General features: G+C 45.8%; 1 protein-coding gene across 1 annotated transcript in view; it reads right to left on the minus strand.

The window, feature by feature from the left end:
• Positions 1-13,247, minus strand: part of Dock2 (dedicator of cytokinesis 2) — a 412,012-nt gene that overhangs the window by 297,867 nt on the left and 100,898 nt on the right. The gene's annotated exons all lie outside the window — the stretch shown is intronic.

Below are 13,247 nucleotides of genomic sequence, written 5' to 3' on the forward strand. Positions count from 1 at the left end.
AGAGAGAGAGAGAGAGAGGAGAGAGAGGAGAGAGAGAGCGAGAGGGGGAGAGAGAGAGAGAGAGAGAGAGAGAGAGAGAGAGAGTTGGGTGCTTAATAGTTTAGCTGCACTTAATAAGTGCTTAACTAAACATCAGCTTGTTGCTCAACAGATGTGCTCTTGTTGGCAAGTTCTCTGATTTGAGCGTAAATAAGTAAATAGAATATTTCAAGTAGTTAGGGACTATGGAAAAAGATGTAGGAGCTTTAGACTATATGGAAGTGTCAGCCAGATGAGAGTGAGGCATGGGGTGTTCCCTGCGAAGCCTGAAGGGTAGGAAAGCTGAGATGCTGTAACCACGGCCTTCACACCAAGGGCACGGCAGAGGGGCTCTACATCATTTCTAGTCCTCGCTCTGTCATCGCTTCATGAAGGAAAATGTTTCTTTTTCCTGGCCTAGAACACTTAGAAAGATGCATCTGGAACTAGCTGACTCTGCCAGGGAACAATTTATTGAAGGGCCTCCGGGGCCCTGACCACAAGGAGAACTGGAACAGCTTGGGAGGCTGGGCTGCTGGGTGTGCGCTCCAGCCAGAGCCAGCACTGCAGCTCCCGGGCTTGTGTAACCAGTGCAGCACGCTGGGAGACACTGCACAGCTGAGCACTCATTAAATGCAACAGGGCCCCATATGGCACACACAGAGCCTGTCCCACCTCTTCTGTGGGGACGTAAAGCCTCAGCATATACTCAACACCTCAAGTCCTGAGCATCAGTCCAGCAAAGGCACCTAAACAATGCAGCCTTCGGCCGCGAAAAGACAAAGGGAAAGGGCACATTTCTTTCTGTATCTCAATCATTTATAAATGCTCTGACTAAAACATCCTTACACGCAATTCCCCAACAGCTTCCCGACTCTCTGAGGGAATATGAAGTTTTAGAGAAGGCTTTCTAGGTTCCAAGTTCTGCTCAGTCTGACACTTATGAGGGGGTGACTCGGGATCTGTTTTCTTAACTAGTGAAATTACACTGTTCCATAGGGTTTGTCTAAACATCAAACGTAAATGGAGGATCCCATGGCCTAAAGTGGGACATGGATAAAGAAGGTGCTTCAGATGTAGAATTCTTTCTGGAATTACAGCACGTGAATAATGAGATAGCTTGGACTAGACAGGAAAGTCATTTACAACCCATCTAGACCTTATACACAAAGTGTGAAGGTAATTTTACACACCACTTCAAATAATTCTGTGCAGAAAACAAAGTTTGGGTATGGAATTTTCCACATTCAGTACCAGGTTAGCCCTAAGAAAAATTTGGATTTTTGAGTATTTGAGATTTCAGAAGTTTGGATGATGGACTCTCTGCGCCACACCATGCATATGAAACCATCGGCAGGCTGCAGCATAGTGTACAATTGGCAGATATTAGTTATCATCTCACACGCACTCCAGTTTCTCTTCCGGATCCATCTTTTGCAGCTTCCTGAGTCTTACAGAGAAAGAGGTCAGCATTTCTGTGAAGCCTGCCCCTCGCTGAGCATGTACCACGTACCACGTATCACGTACCACGTACCACATACCACGTACTACGGGCCAGGCACTGGAGACCAATGAGGAAAAACTCATTGGAGTACGGAGCATCTCTATGAAGCCTGCCCCTCGCTGAGCACATTGTCTCTCACTGAGCACATTGCCCCTCGCTGAGCAGTACCACAGGCCAGGCACTGGGGACCAATGAGGAAAAACTAACTCAGAGAGCCCACACGCCCTGCCCCTCGCTGAGCACGTACCACAGGCCGGGCAGCACGTACCACAGGCCGAGCCGAGAACTGGAAACCAATGAGGAAAAACTAACTCAGAGAGCCCACACGCCCATAACGGACCACCATATGCTGTGAAGAAGCAGACAATAATCCAATCAGGCACTGGGCTGTGTCTCTCATATAGACTGGCTCATTTGACAAGACCTGTCAGTATCTATATCACACAGAGGAGATGTGAGGGAGCCTGAGCTCTGGATGATGCTGTCACCTCCTTGGTAGCTCCTCTCCCTCTGTCTTCATGTCCACTCCTATGCTACCACCCACCACCGCCTGTCTGTCCCACCTCCTTTCCTTGGCAGTACCAGAAATGCACCCCAAGTTTAGCCCTCTGTCCATCACCCTTCCTATTAAGCACCCTATCACATTCTTGCTTTAAGTTTTTTCTTGGCAAGTCACACACCTCACATTTCACAGAAGTCCGGGGGGAAAGATTAAATTAATTGAAAGCTTTTTAACTGGAAAAAAAATCTATTTTAAATGATTTCATGATCTTTTATAGAGCCAGGTAAGTTAATCAAACAGTGAGATCACTTTACTGTTTTGTTATCTTGTACACAAGGTCAGGATACTTCTGTGCCCCGAGAGAGAGGACACCAGGCACTCAGGGAACGCTGAAGAGAGCTGCCTCCTTACAGTGAGTTCCCCATGTTGACTGATACACACTCAGTACACCATTCATTTCCAGCACCATAACATCTTGCTTTTCATGATTGTGTGCTTTCTCCACTACTATAGAATCTCCAGGACAGATACAATGATACTTTTGTATTATAAGATTCTTATCTCTAGCAACAGACCTGGACCATGAAGAGCAAGGTAGCGACCAAGGATAGGTCGCAGAGTATACAAATCTTGCCCCTTGATTGTGGCTCTGCAGATCACGTGTCAGTAAGACAGAACTAAGCCGTGTTCTTTCTCACTTCAAGAGCAGCATGCTCTCCAGCACGGCCTGAAGAGTTCTCTTTGGCTACACACCCTGCATTCGTATCTCCTTTATTACAAAGAACAACTACCAGAAGCTGCTCCTTATTAGGCATTTCTTAGGTGCTTTGTGGTTTTGATCACCATAGCAACCCTATGATAGATTTGCTATCACCATTAAGTAATAAGGATGTACAGCAGTAGTTCTCAACCTGTGGGTCTCAACCGCTTTGGAGAATGAGTGATCTTTTCACGGTGGTCATATATCAGATATCTTGCATATCAGATATTTACATTATGGTTCATAACAGTAGCAAGGTTACTGGCACGAAGTATCAATGAAATAATTTTATGGTTGGGCATCAACACCAACATGAGGAACTGTATTAAAGGGTCCAGCATTAGGAAGGTTGAGAACCCCTGATGTAGATAGAGACTCAGCTAGGTTTCATTCAGTAACAAATGAGGCTGATGAGTGCATCAGACGCCACATCTCACCCCTGTCTGCACTAGATGATGTAACCACGGAGAAAGAGAGCCCAGCAATGGACATCATAGGAGCTGGAGCAGGTGGGCACATGGTGGAGCAGATGGCAGAGCAGCATTGACCCCAGCAATGAGGGAGGAAGCTGGATAACTGGCCCTAGCTCTTTTCTTGTGAAGCTTCAAATCCAAGGTAACCTCACTGTGCTCCTACATCTGAGCTCCAACACTTGTTTTGTTGCAACAGCCTGTACAGTGAGCAGCTCCTAGTTTCTAAAGAGTGATGGCTCTAGGAAGCCAGAGTCAAGGGCTCGAGTGTATTTTGTCTTACTCTCTCCCTTCCCCCCCTTCTCCATCTCTGTCTGTATCTCTCCACCTAAGTTAAGAATAATTACAGCCAAACAAGTTGTCTGAGTCTATGTGGAAATTATCCTTCCTCGCACTTATCAGTTCTTCCAATAGAATGAAGGGCAATGCACTCTGCAGGGTTGTTTAACATCAGTGTGGCCTGGCAAGAAATGGGACCCTCGAGAAAGCGATGGTCCCATGCCTTAACAGCCTCCTCCAGGAAAGGTCACTGTCACTGCCCCACCCTTTCCCAATCATCAAGACGCATAGGCCTGAAGTAAGATCTTGCTGGTTGAGACATGGAATTTTAGTACAACAAGCTGGAAGTCTGATATTTTGCTTAATGGTAGCCAGAGAAGATCTCATTTGAGGAGTGACATGCTTGAAGAGTAAACAGTCATTCTGCCAGAAGAGAATGAAGACAGCAGAACTCTATGAGGGGTGGGTGAAGATGCTATAGCCGACAACGGTATTCGTCTCACCCAGAGACTGCCACACGGCACTATTTCACTGAACACCAACAGCAGCCAACAGGCAGGGCTCAGACAGACTCCTGGTGCCAGTCCTTTTGTCAAAGACAAAATTACTTGTGCTTGAGTCCTTGCTTCTCCAGAGGGTGACAGTTAAAGAAGGATCACCCCTTAGGGCAAACTGCAAAGAAGCATCACTAAAGAGCCCTTCTATAAATCACCCCAGGGGAGAATGATTTGTGGATGGGAGGAAAGAAGGCTGACTCCACATCTAGAGAATCTGCTTTGAAGGGATGTCTAGATTGAAAGCATAAAAATTAATGTAATCACTGAAGAAAAACCACGTCAGGTGAAGAGTAAACAGGCTGAATAATAATATAAAAATAGACGTTAACAATATGGAGGGAAAATGAAAGAAAAATAGTCCATCCATAGCGTTCACTTTACTTCTAAATTATGGCAACCCTGTGTGATAAATTAATAGTTAAGGAGGTAATAAGATTCGAGCAAAGCCTTGGAAGGAACCATAAGTCATGAGCAGATGATGACGTGTGTCCCATGCCATCCTTCATCCTACAGAGAGAAGCCACAGGCTTTATATCATTTGGCAGGAACCACTGAGTCACATAATTCTGCTCTTAAGTAAATTTCTCCATTAGCGTGAAAAATGGTATTCTAGGCGTTTTTACTCTGATATAATTAGAAATTGAACGTTCCCAAACAATGTTTCTAAGGATAGAAACACATCTATACACTCTTTCATGCTTCTAGACATTTGGAGAAAACTCTAGATTGCATCAGTGACTTAAAAAAGATGCTAATCTCCATTCGTGTCTTAGCTTATGCTCTGTGGTCCAGTTGGTGTAAAAATGTGGATGCCTAAAAGAAACTAGTTATTTCCTGCATGGCTTACCATCTTATCCAATAATTATTTCTTTTTAATAACATACTAGGTTGCTACAATGTCTTAAATGATAACAAAGAGTAAGTTTTAAAGTGATTATTCACAGATGAACAACTAATGAAACTAGAAACCAACATTGGCTTAGGGTTTCAGTTGCTGAGATGAAATGCCACGTCTAAACTTCGGAGGAGAGAAGGGTATTTCTTTCTTTCTTTCTTTCTTTCTTTTTTTTTTTTAATTTTCTTTACACTTCAAATGCTATCCCGAAAATTCCCTATACCGCACCCCCCTGCCCCTGCTCCCCTACCCACCCACTCCCACTACTTGGCCCAGGCCTTCCCCTGTCCTGGGTCATATAAAGTTTGCAAGACCAAGGGGCCTCTCTTCCCAATGATGGCCAATTAGGCCATCTTCTGCTACATAAGGGTATTTCACCGATATTTCCATATCACAGCTCATCATTGAAGACACGGGGTAGGAACTCAAACTGGGCAGGAACCTGGAGGTGGGGGTTGATGCAGATGCCATGGAGGGGTGCTGCCAACTGGCTTGCTCCTTATGGCTTTCTCAGCTAACTTTCTTATAGAACCCGGGACCATGGGTTGCAATGGGCAGGGCCCTCCCGTACCAATCACTAACTAGAACCTAGCCCTCTGCACAGGCTTGCTTACAGCTGAAGCTTATGGAGGCAATTTCTCAATTGAGAGTTCCTATTCTCACATGATTCTACTTGGGTCAAGTTGACATAAAAACCAGCCAGGACAAATGTATTAAGTTGGTAATTTAGTCACCTCCTAGAACAAGGATTATAAGTGACAACTGTCCCAGTTATGCACATGCATAACGTACTGATTAAACCAAGAGAATATCACAGGTTTTCACAGGGAAAGTTACTCTTTCTTGGGAGTGTGTGAATGTATTTTGCCCCACCTCCCCTTTCTGCAGCTTCTTTTTCTATAAAGTCCTTCCTGGCTTTCTTACTTCACTAGGGAACCACAGCTGGTGCTAGGATCTAACACAAAGTCACACAACTAACAGCAGATTACCTGGATGCCCACAGGATAGAGAATCTGATTTCTTTTTTTCCTCCTGCCTCCTGGTTTCTGGCATTGACTTCGGCTAGACAGACAATTACCCAAGAAATGTCAAGCTATTATTGCTCTAAGCTGTGGTCATGCCTAGAGCATGCACACCTTGCGCTTTGAGTCCCAGCTTCCTGGGAGGGATAATTAACCTCAGACTTACGGCACTGTTCCACTGTGAACCCTGGCATTTGGTGTGTGTAGTTAAAAACAATTCTTTAACATTTTCCTTACTAATACCTTGGATCATAAAAAAATACCTGCTCAGTAAAACTTGAGGACATCCAAGGAAAATCAAGTTCAAACACACTACAGTTTCCATTGTACAAGCTTCACGTCAGTAACAGCAAGACTGCAGGCCAGGAAGTAGCCACAGAGGGAAATTTAGCTGAAGGTATGATGGCCTGAGTCTCCAGGACTGAGCTAGAGACTAACACCGGCACTAGTAAAAGCTGTGACCTTCAGTAGGTCACTCAACTTTGATCCCTAGTTCCTCCATCTCCAAATACACTGTTGAATTAAACCTCTGGGATTTGTATTCTCTCCCTCCCTCCCTCCCTCCCTCTCTCCCTCCCTCCCTCTCCCTGCTCACTGCTATTGCTAGAGAATGAATACAGAACCTTGTGCACATTCATGAAAGCTTATATGCTTCACTGCTAATCTACAGCTGAAGCCCCAAACCTCAGGGAACTCCTCTGGTTTTATCACCTCTCCTCTCTTCCCCCACTTCACCCCACAGCACAAACTCAGCACTCAGGCCACAGCCTGGGTGCCACGTTTTCAGGAGCCCCCACCCCCCCACCTCCCGGCAAGACTTATCTTATTAGGACACCTACCACACACCTCCCCTTGATTGACGTGCACCCACAAGATTGTCTGCTCAATGCCTGTTCCCCACTAAACTAAAAGTGTCCATGAAATTGTGAGTGAGATGATTCACGCTTGCATCCTGGGACCTAGCACAATGACCAGCTCAATAAGCAACTGTCAGTGTTTGCTTGCTAATGCTGACCAAGCTGTTACCGCAGACAGGCATTTTAACTTATTTGAAATGGAAACTTGTGTTATCAATTCAGGCGCTTAAAAGAGGGACAGAGTCTTATGGGCTAATGTGCATGGAACAGTCATGCACTGTGTCATTGCTGAGTGTTGAGGAAGAATAAATGCTAAGCTAGAGCCTTCGAAGCTGTCAGCTCTAACAGCAGTCATAAAACTCCCGAGAAACACCCGTATACTAAAAGGCTGCTCATCTATATTTCCAGGCCTTGATATCACCTATGGATTAGCAACGGATCAGGCATTCTTCCTGTCCAGCAGAAGCCTAAGGAAGCTGGGGAGGGCGAAAGCACAGGCTCAGGAAAGCTGAGCCTGGACGCACACAGCAGATAAAGGCTGCAGCGTGTAAGCCAGGGGAAAGCCTTCAACGTGTCTGTGGCCTTTTACAGTTTAGGAGACACCAAGTTCTAATACTTACTGTAAAGGGGGAGGGCAACAGACTTCATATAAAAACCAATCAAAGTGGGAACTATTGATAGAGAAGAGACACCTGACCTAAGCAGGTAAGCTTTGCAGTCCAGAGCAGCAGGTTGGTTGTTTTTTTTTAGCATCAGATCTTGCTGACTCAGCAGCACATACCTGGCCTGAAAGCAAATGAGGACTGCAATCGAGTTCTCTCGGAGAAAACCGTAGGGAAGGGCAGGGAGAGACAAGCCGAAACACGATTGCAACCCAGGTCTGCAGAGGAGGGCAGCTGTCACTGTTTTCAAGCAGGCTTGCTTTCAGGAAGTAATCAGTCACTGACAAAGATAGGTGGCACATCACAATGCAGCAGTCACTGTACCCATCACTATACAGGCACTGTGCATAACCATGACCTAGTCATGATGCACCACTCAGCAGTCATGATGCAACACAGTCACTATACACAGTCACTATGCAGACATTATGCCCAGTCACTATGCCCAGTCACTATGCCCAGTCACTATGCCCAGTCACTATGCCCAGTCACTGTGCACAGTCACTGTGCAGTCACTATACACCACTATACAGAGTGGTTCTGCATAACCACTCTGCAAAGATACTATACACCAGTTATTTTCCACAGTCACTGCACAATTCACGTATGGTACGAACTAAAAATCAACACCCAAACAAGTAAACCGGCAAGTGTGACATGCATTTCACAGATAAATGGCAGATGCAAGGACGGCATACATCAGGAAGATTTGGCCAAGCCAGAAAAGACTGGGATGCCAGGACATAGACCTTAGGATGACAGAGGAAAGCAGAAAAATAATAGGGAAAAAAAATCAGGCCATGAAGAAATGGGAGGGAGCGGGCACATCGAGTTCACTGGCCCTCAGCAGGAGGGATGAGGTGAATTCAAGGGCTGAAGGGCAGACCAGGCAAGAAGAGAAATAAGCTCAGGGACCAGATGATCAGGCTGCAGGACTGCCAGAGCAGCCACCTCCCAGACTCCTAGCTCTTCATCCCCAGAGCAATGCAAAGAAACGAACTTTGGGAGTTGGGGTACAGCAGCCCCACCCCCTCCACCTGAAGAGTCACTTGCCTGCAGTTTCCCTCACCTTAACTCTGGGGAGACAGCCTGGGAGAGGGAGAAGGGAAAGGGGGCACACTCACATCACCCCCATTCCAGTATATTGTTTCTGTTGCTGTGTTACTGCTGGCAGTTGTTCTTAATCTCTTACTATACTCATGTATAAGTTAAACTTCATAAGTATGTATAGCAAAAAATGTACAGGGTCCTGGACTTTCTTTAGTTTCAAGAATCTACTAGGCTCTAATAACCAGGGTCTTTGACTGTGTACTCCATGGATTCAGAGAGAGAAACCCCTGCTCCAAATTGGTCCCTGGAAAGACCCCCTCTGGCTACAATGCAGACTGAAGTTTGGAGACCTCTACCACTGACTGCTCAGTGAATAAAATAGCCCAGGAAGACTTGTAAATGCAAACTACTGCCGAAGATGGATTTCACACTAAATCATGAGGGCGGACTAGCTGCCCTTCCAGAAGACCTGGGCTCCATTCCTAGCATTAACATGGCAGCTCACAACCATCTGTGATTCCAGTCCCTGAAACTCCAACACTCTGCTGCCTGGCTTCCACAGGCCCAGTCATGCGCGTGGCATACTCACATACACAGGCAAAACACTCGGATACTTTACTAAGATAAAAATAAGTGCATCTCTTTCCAAAGTTGACTCGCAAAATTTTCGAGAAAGCAAGGGATCCACACAGGACAACCCAAAGCAAAGTAAAATAATAAACCCAGCCTCGCCATGAAGGAGCCTGCCAAACCCAAGTAGTGTCTTTACACAGTGTTGATGGCTTCAGGGAAGTGTGTACAATGTGATGTTTCCTTGGGCCCAATTATTGGAGGCTGTTATAGTTCAGATAGAAAGTATCTCCCCCAAGGCCTAATTGTAGAAGGCTTGGACCCTAGCTGGTGCATCTAATCACTGAGAGGCGATGGGGTCATGAGGGCTCTGGCCTAATCTCCTGGAATAATCCATCTATTGATTCTTCATTGGATGGCACTATTGGAAGGTGGTGGAACCCTTTGGGAGCCAAGTGAAAGGAAGTAGGTCCCTAAGGGCGTGTCCAGGGGCCAGCTATCTTATCCTGGCCCTGCATCTGCTCTGCCCCATTCCTTCCCAACCACCATGCAGTGAGGTAAGAAGAGTGATGTGCTACACATCCCTGCTCCAGAGTGGCCCTCCTTGTCACTAACCTGAGAGCAAGGCAATTAGCTGGCCATTAGCCAAGATGCTTGAACCCAGAAGCCAAAGGGGTAACTCCTCCTTAGTGGTTTGCGTCAGGTAGTTTGTCCGGAATGAGTAGCTGACTAAGAGACCCTGGCTAATGACTGTTTTCCCAGTCTAGACACCTTCTCTGTAAGGAAGATGGGAAGATGTGGACGTCACTGAAGGGAACACTGAGGAGGTTACTTGTCCTTAGCTCTGAGGAAGGGGAAGGAAAAGACATCTCTGCTGAGGATTCTCAGTCACAAGCTAGTCCTTCTTCTGGGCTCTGTGTTTACGTTCTCCATGTTCCTCGCTGTATCCAGGAGAACATGTAGTAGAGGGCTCTGGTTGGAAATGCCTTTAGTTGGCAATGTCTGATTGACACAAGGAAGTCTGATTGTTCTTAGAACTTAATACCTGAAGTCATGGATAAACACAAACACACACAGCACACTCTGATGCCATGCAAATACACGCAGACACACCCAGTGCACTGTGATGTCATGCATATGCACACAGACAGATGTACACACAGCACACTCGGAAGTCCTGTGAATACACAGACAGCATACTCTGAAATCATGCGTATATACACACAGACACATGTAAAATACTCAAATCTACTGCTAAGTAACACTTAGCCTCAAGAAATATAGCTGGGCTCTTCGGTGAGTGGTTCTGGGAAAACTGGGCATCCACGTGTGGAAGGATGCAAGCAGATCGTCACATGCCACCCAGCACAAAGTCAATGAAAACTCGGCCAAGGACCTTAATATAAAACCTGGAGATCTGAAACTGCTCAGAGAAAATATCTCAAGTTAGACATTGTTGACACACTCTGAGAAGCTCACAGGGCAAAGGAGAAAATGTGTTCACAGACATTGTCAGCCAGGCACAGTGTGTCCACCTGTGGTCCCAGCTTCCAGGAGGCTGAAGCAGGAGGATGCTGGGAATGCCAAGTTACCTAGCACACCAAGCAAGATCTCGTCTCAAAAGAGCACAAAATAGAAACAAAAGACACAAGCAATTATCAAAAGTGAGACTCAAAAGAAGAAAGGTGAGGCTGGAGAGACAGCTCAGCAGTTAAGAGCACTGACTGCTCTTCCGAAGGTCCTGAGTTTAAATCCCAGCCTCCACATGGTGGCTCACAACCATCCATAGTGAGATCTGACGCCCTCTTCTGGAGTATCTGAAGACAGCTGCAGTGTACTCACATACAATAAATAAATAAATCTTTTAAAAGGAGGAGGAGGAGGAGGAGGAGGAGGAGGAGGAGGAGGAGGAAGGTAAGGAGTGTAGGCGTTTACAGGGTCTAGAGACTGTCAGTGAGGCACAGTATACTCACATGCAGTGAGATGGGCCACAGGGAAAAGAACATATTTTAAAGGTAAGAACAGGGGGTTTTTCTGGGTGGGCAGCTCTGAGAAGACTCGCTTCCAGCAGGACAAGCGACTTTCTCCCCGAAGGTGTCCCAGGGAGACCTCAGAACACTGCAGGCCAGGAGGGGAGCCTGAGAGGCGGCAGAAAGAAAAGGCACTACCAGATGACAGGATAAAGTTAACCTTAACAAAAAGTTATCAAGCAACCGAAAAACAATCGAGTCTATGTCTATGAAACCTTTCTTGTATACCTCTGAATGGAACCAGTCACTGAGCAATTTGCAAACAGGACTCGCTTGGAACCAGTCACTGAGCAATTTGCAAACAGGACTCGCTTGGAACCAGTCACTGAGCAATTTGCAAACAGGACTCGCTGAAAGTGACTCTGAAGTATTTCCTTCAGAAATAGGAAAACAAGCATCAAGGACCACAGGAGGCATGGAGGACTTCTTTCATAAATTGTTACTGAAATCACAGAATTTAAACCTTTAATTATTTTAAAGGATGTGTTTCTTTTTATTTTATGTTTGAGTGTTTTGTCCACGTGGATGTCTGTATTGGTGGAGGCCAGATCAGGGCACCAGATCCCCTGAGACTGAAGTGACAACCAGTTGTGAGTCACCATGTGGGTGCTGGGAAAGGAAACCAAGGCCTCTGGGAGAGCCAAGTGTTCCCTCTCTCCTGCCCCTCTCCTCGGTTATTTTTTAGGTATATTACTGGTACATGTTTACCAGTACAATAGTATTAGGGAATTCGTATTGGTAAAAACATCCAAAAGTGACAAATATTTAAAATGATAATAGTATTTTATTTGTGGAGATACTCTCTAAAAGTCAAATTAAAATGTTTCATAATAATAGCATAGCATTTAAGAGGGAAGTGAGTTTCCCAAAAGTCCCTTCATTATTCAGGAGGAATGTAAAAGATATTAACTTTGAACTTTATTAAGTTAAATGTGTATGATATAATACATAGGCTACCTATGCATTAAGACTTGAATATAAAGTATGACCTTTAAAGTCATAAAAGGGAAGAAGAAAATGGAAAAATTGGAAACAACCCAAAAGTAGAAGAAAGGACAAAAATCAAGGGGGGGGGGGCAGAATGAATAGTTAAGATGGTTGAAATAAATCCAAACCATTACAATAAGATCTATTAGCCCTTCACAATGAACACCATCACCAAGTGACTATTAGCCCATAATTCCTTAAGCTCATAATGGACAGAGAAGGTACAGTGCGTATGCCATTTCTGTTCAATACTGACCTAGACTCCTACCCGGGGCTGTAGGACAGGGAGAGAAAAGAATCCAGGCTGGACTGAGAAATGAGCCTCTCCACATGTGTAGGTGGCATAGCTAAGCTTTGAGGCAGCCCAACAATCTGCACAGAACCAGCCATAGGAGGGAAGGACCAGGCACTGCAAGACAGTGGTCCTGACCCACCCTGAGGAGGAAGGGGAGGAAGTTGGAGCGACGAGGGCAAGCTGTGGTGGATCTGCAAGGCATCTGAAAAGGGAACAGGCTACAGACATGGGGACTAGAAAACACAGCCTCGGGAGCCAGGCTCTCTGTTCTGCTGCCTGCTGTTTGCTGGTTTGCGGGTCTGTGAGAGCAGACACCTTGTAAGTCTGTCTCTAAACATGCTAACTTTGAGTTTCCATCGAAAGAAAGGCGGAGGGAGGGAAGAAAGGAGGGAAGAAGCGGGAGGGAAAGAAAGAATGCATGGGCTGGAGTTTGGGTCTCTGCACAGAGGTGACAGCTGCAGCAATGGGTTTGGATGCATGGAAGGAAGGGACCTAGGTGACAGGGTAAGGGCACCTATCTGAGCATTTCGAACCTCCAAACAGGGAGCAGCAGGGTAACAGGAAGACTACGAAGGTAAGTAATGGTGCTCTACCCTGGTAGATCTGATGCTTCCTCTGAGAACCAGAGAGGGAGTCCGTCAGCACAAGAAAAAATCTAGATTGTATCATACAGAGAAAAAAGGGGAAGAGTTTTGAAGTTCCACAATGGAAGAAGAGTATTAGAGAAACAAAGGAAGGAAGGAAGGAGGGAAGGAAGGAAGGAAGGAAGGAAGGAAGGAAGGAAGGAAG

Source organism: Mus pahari, chromosome 14 (assembly GCF_900095145.1).
Source record: "Mus pahari chromosome 14, PAHARI_EIJ_v1.1, whole genome shotgun sequence".
In the NCBI taxonomy this organism is placed as follows: Eukaryota; Metazoa; Chordata; class Mammalia; order Rodentia; family Muridae; genus Mus; species Mus pahari.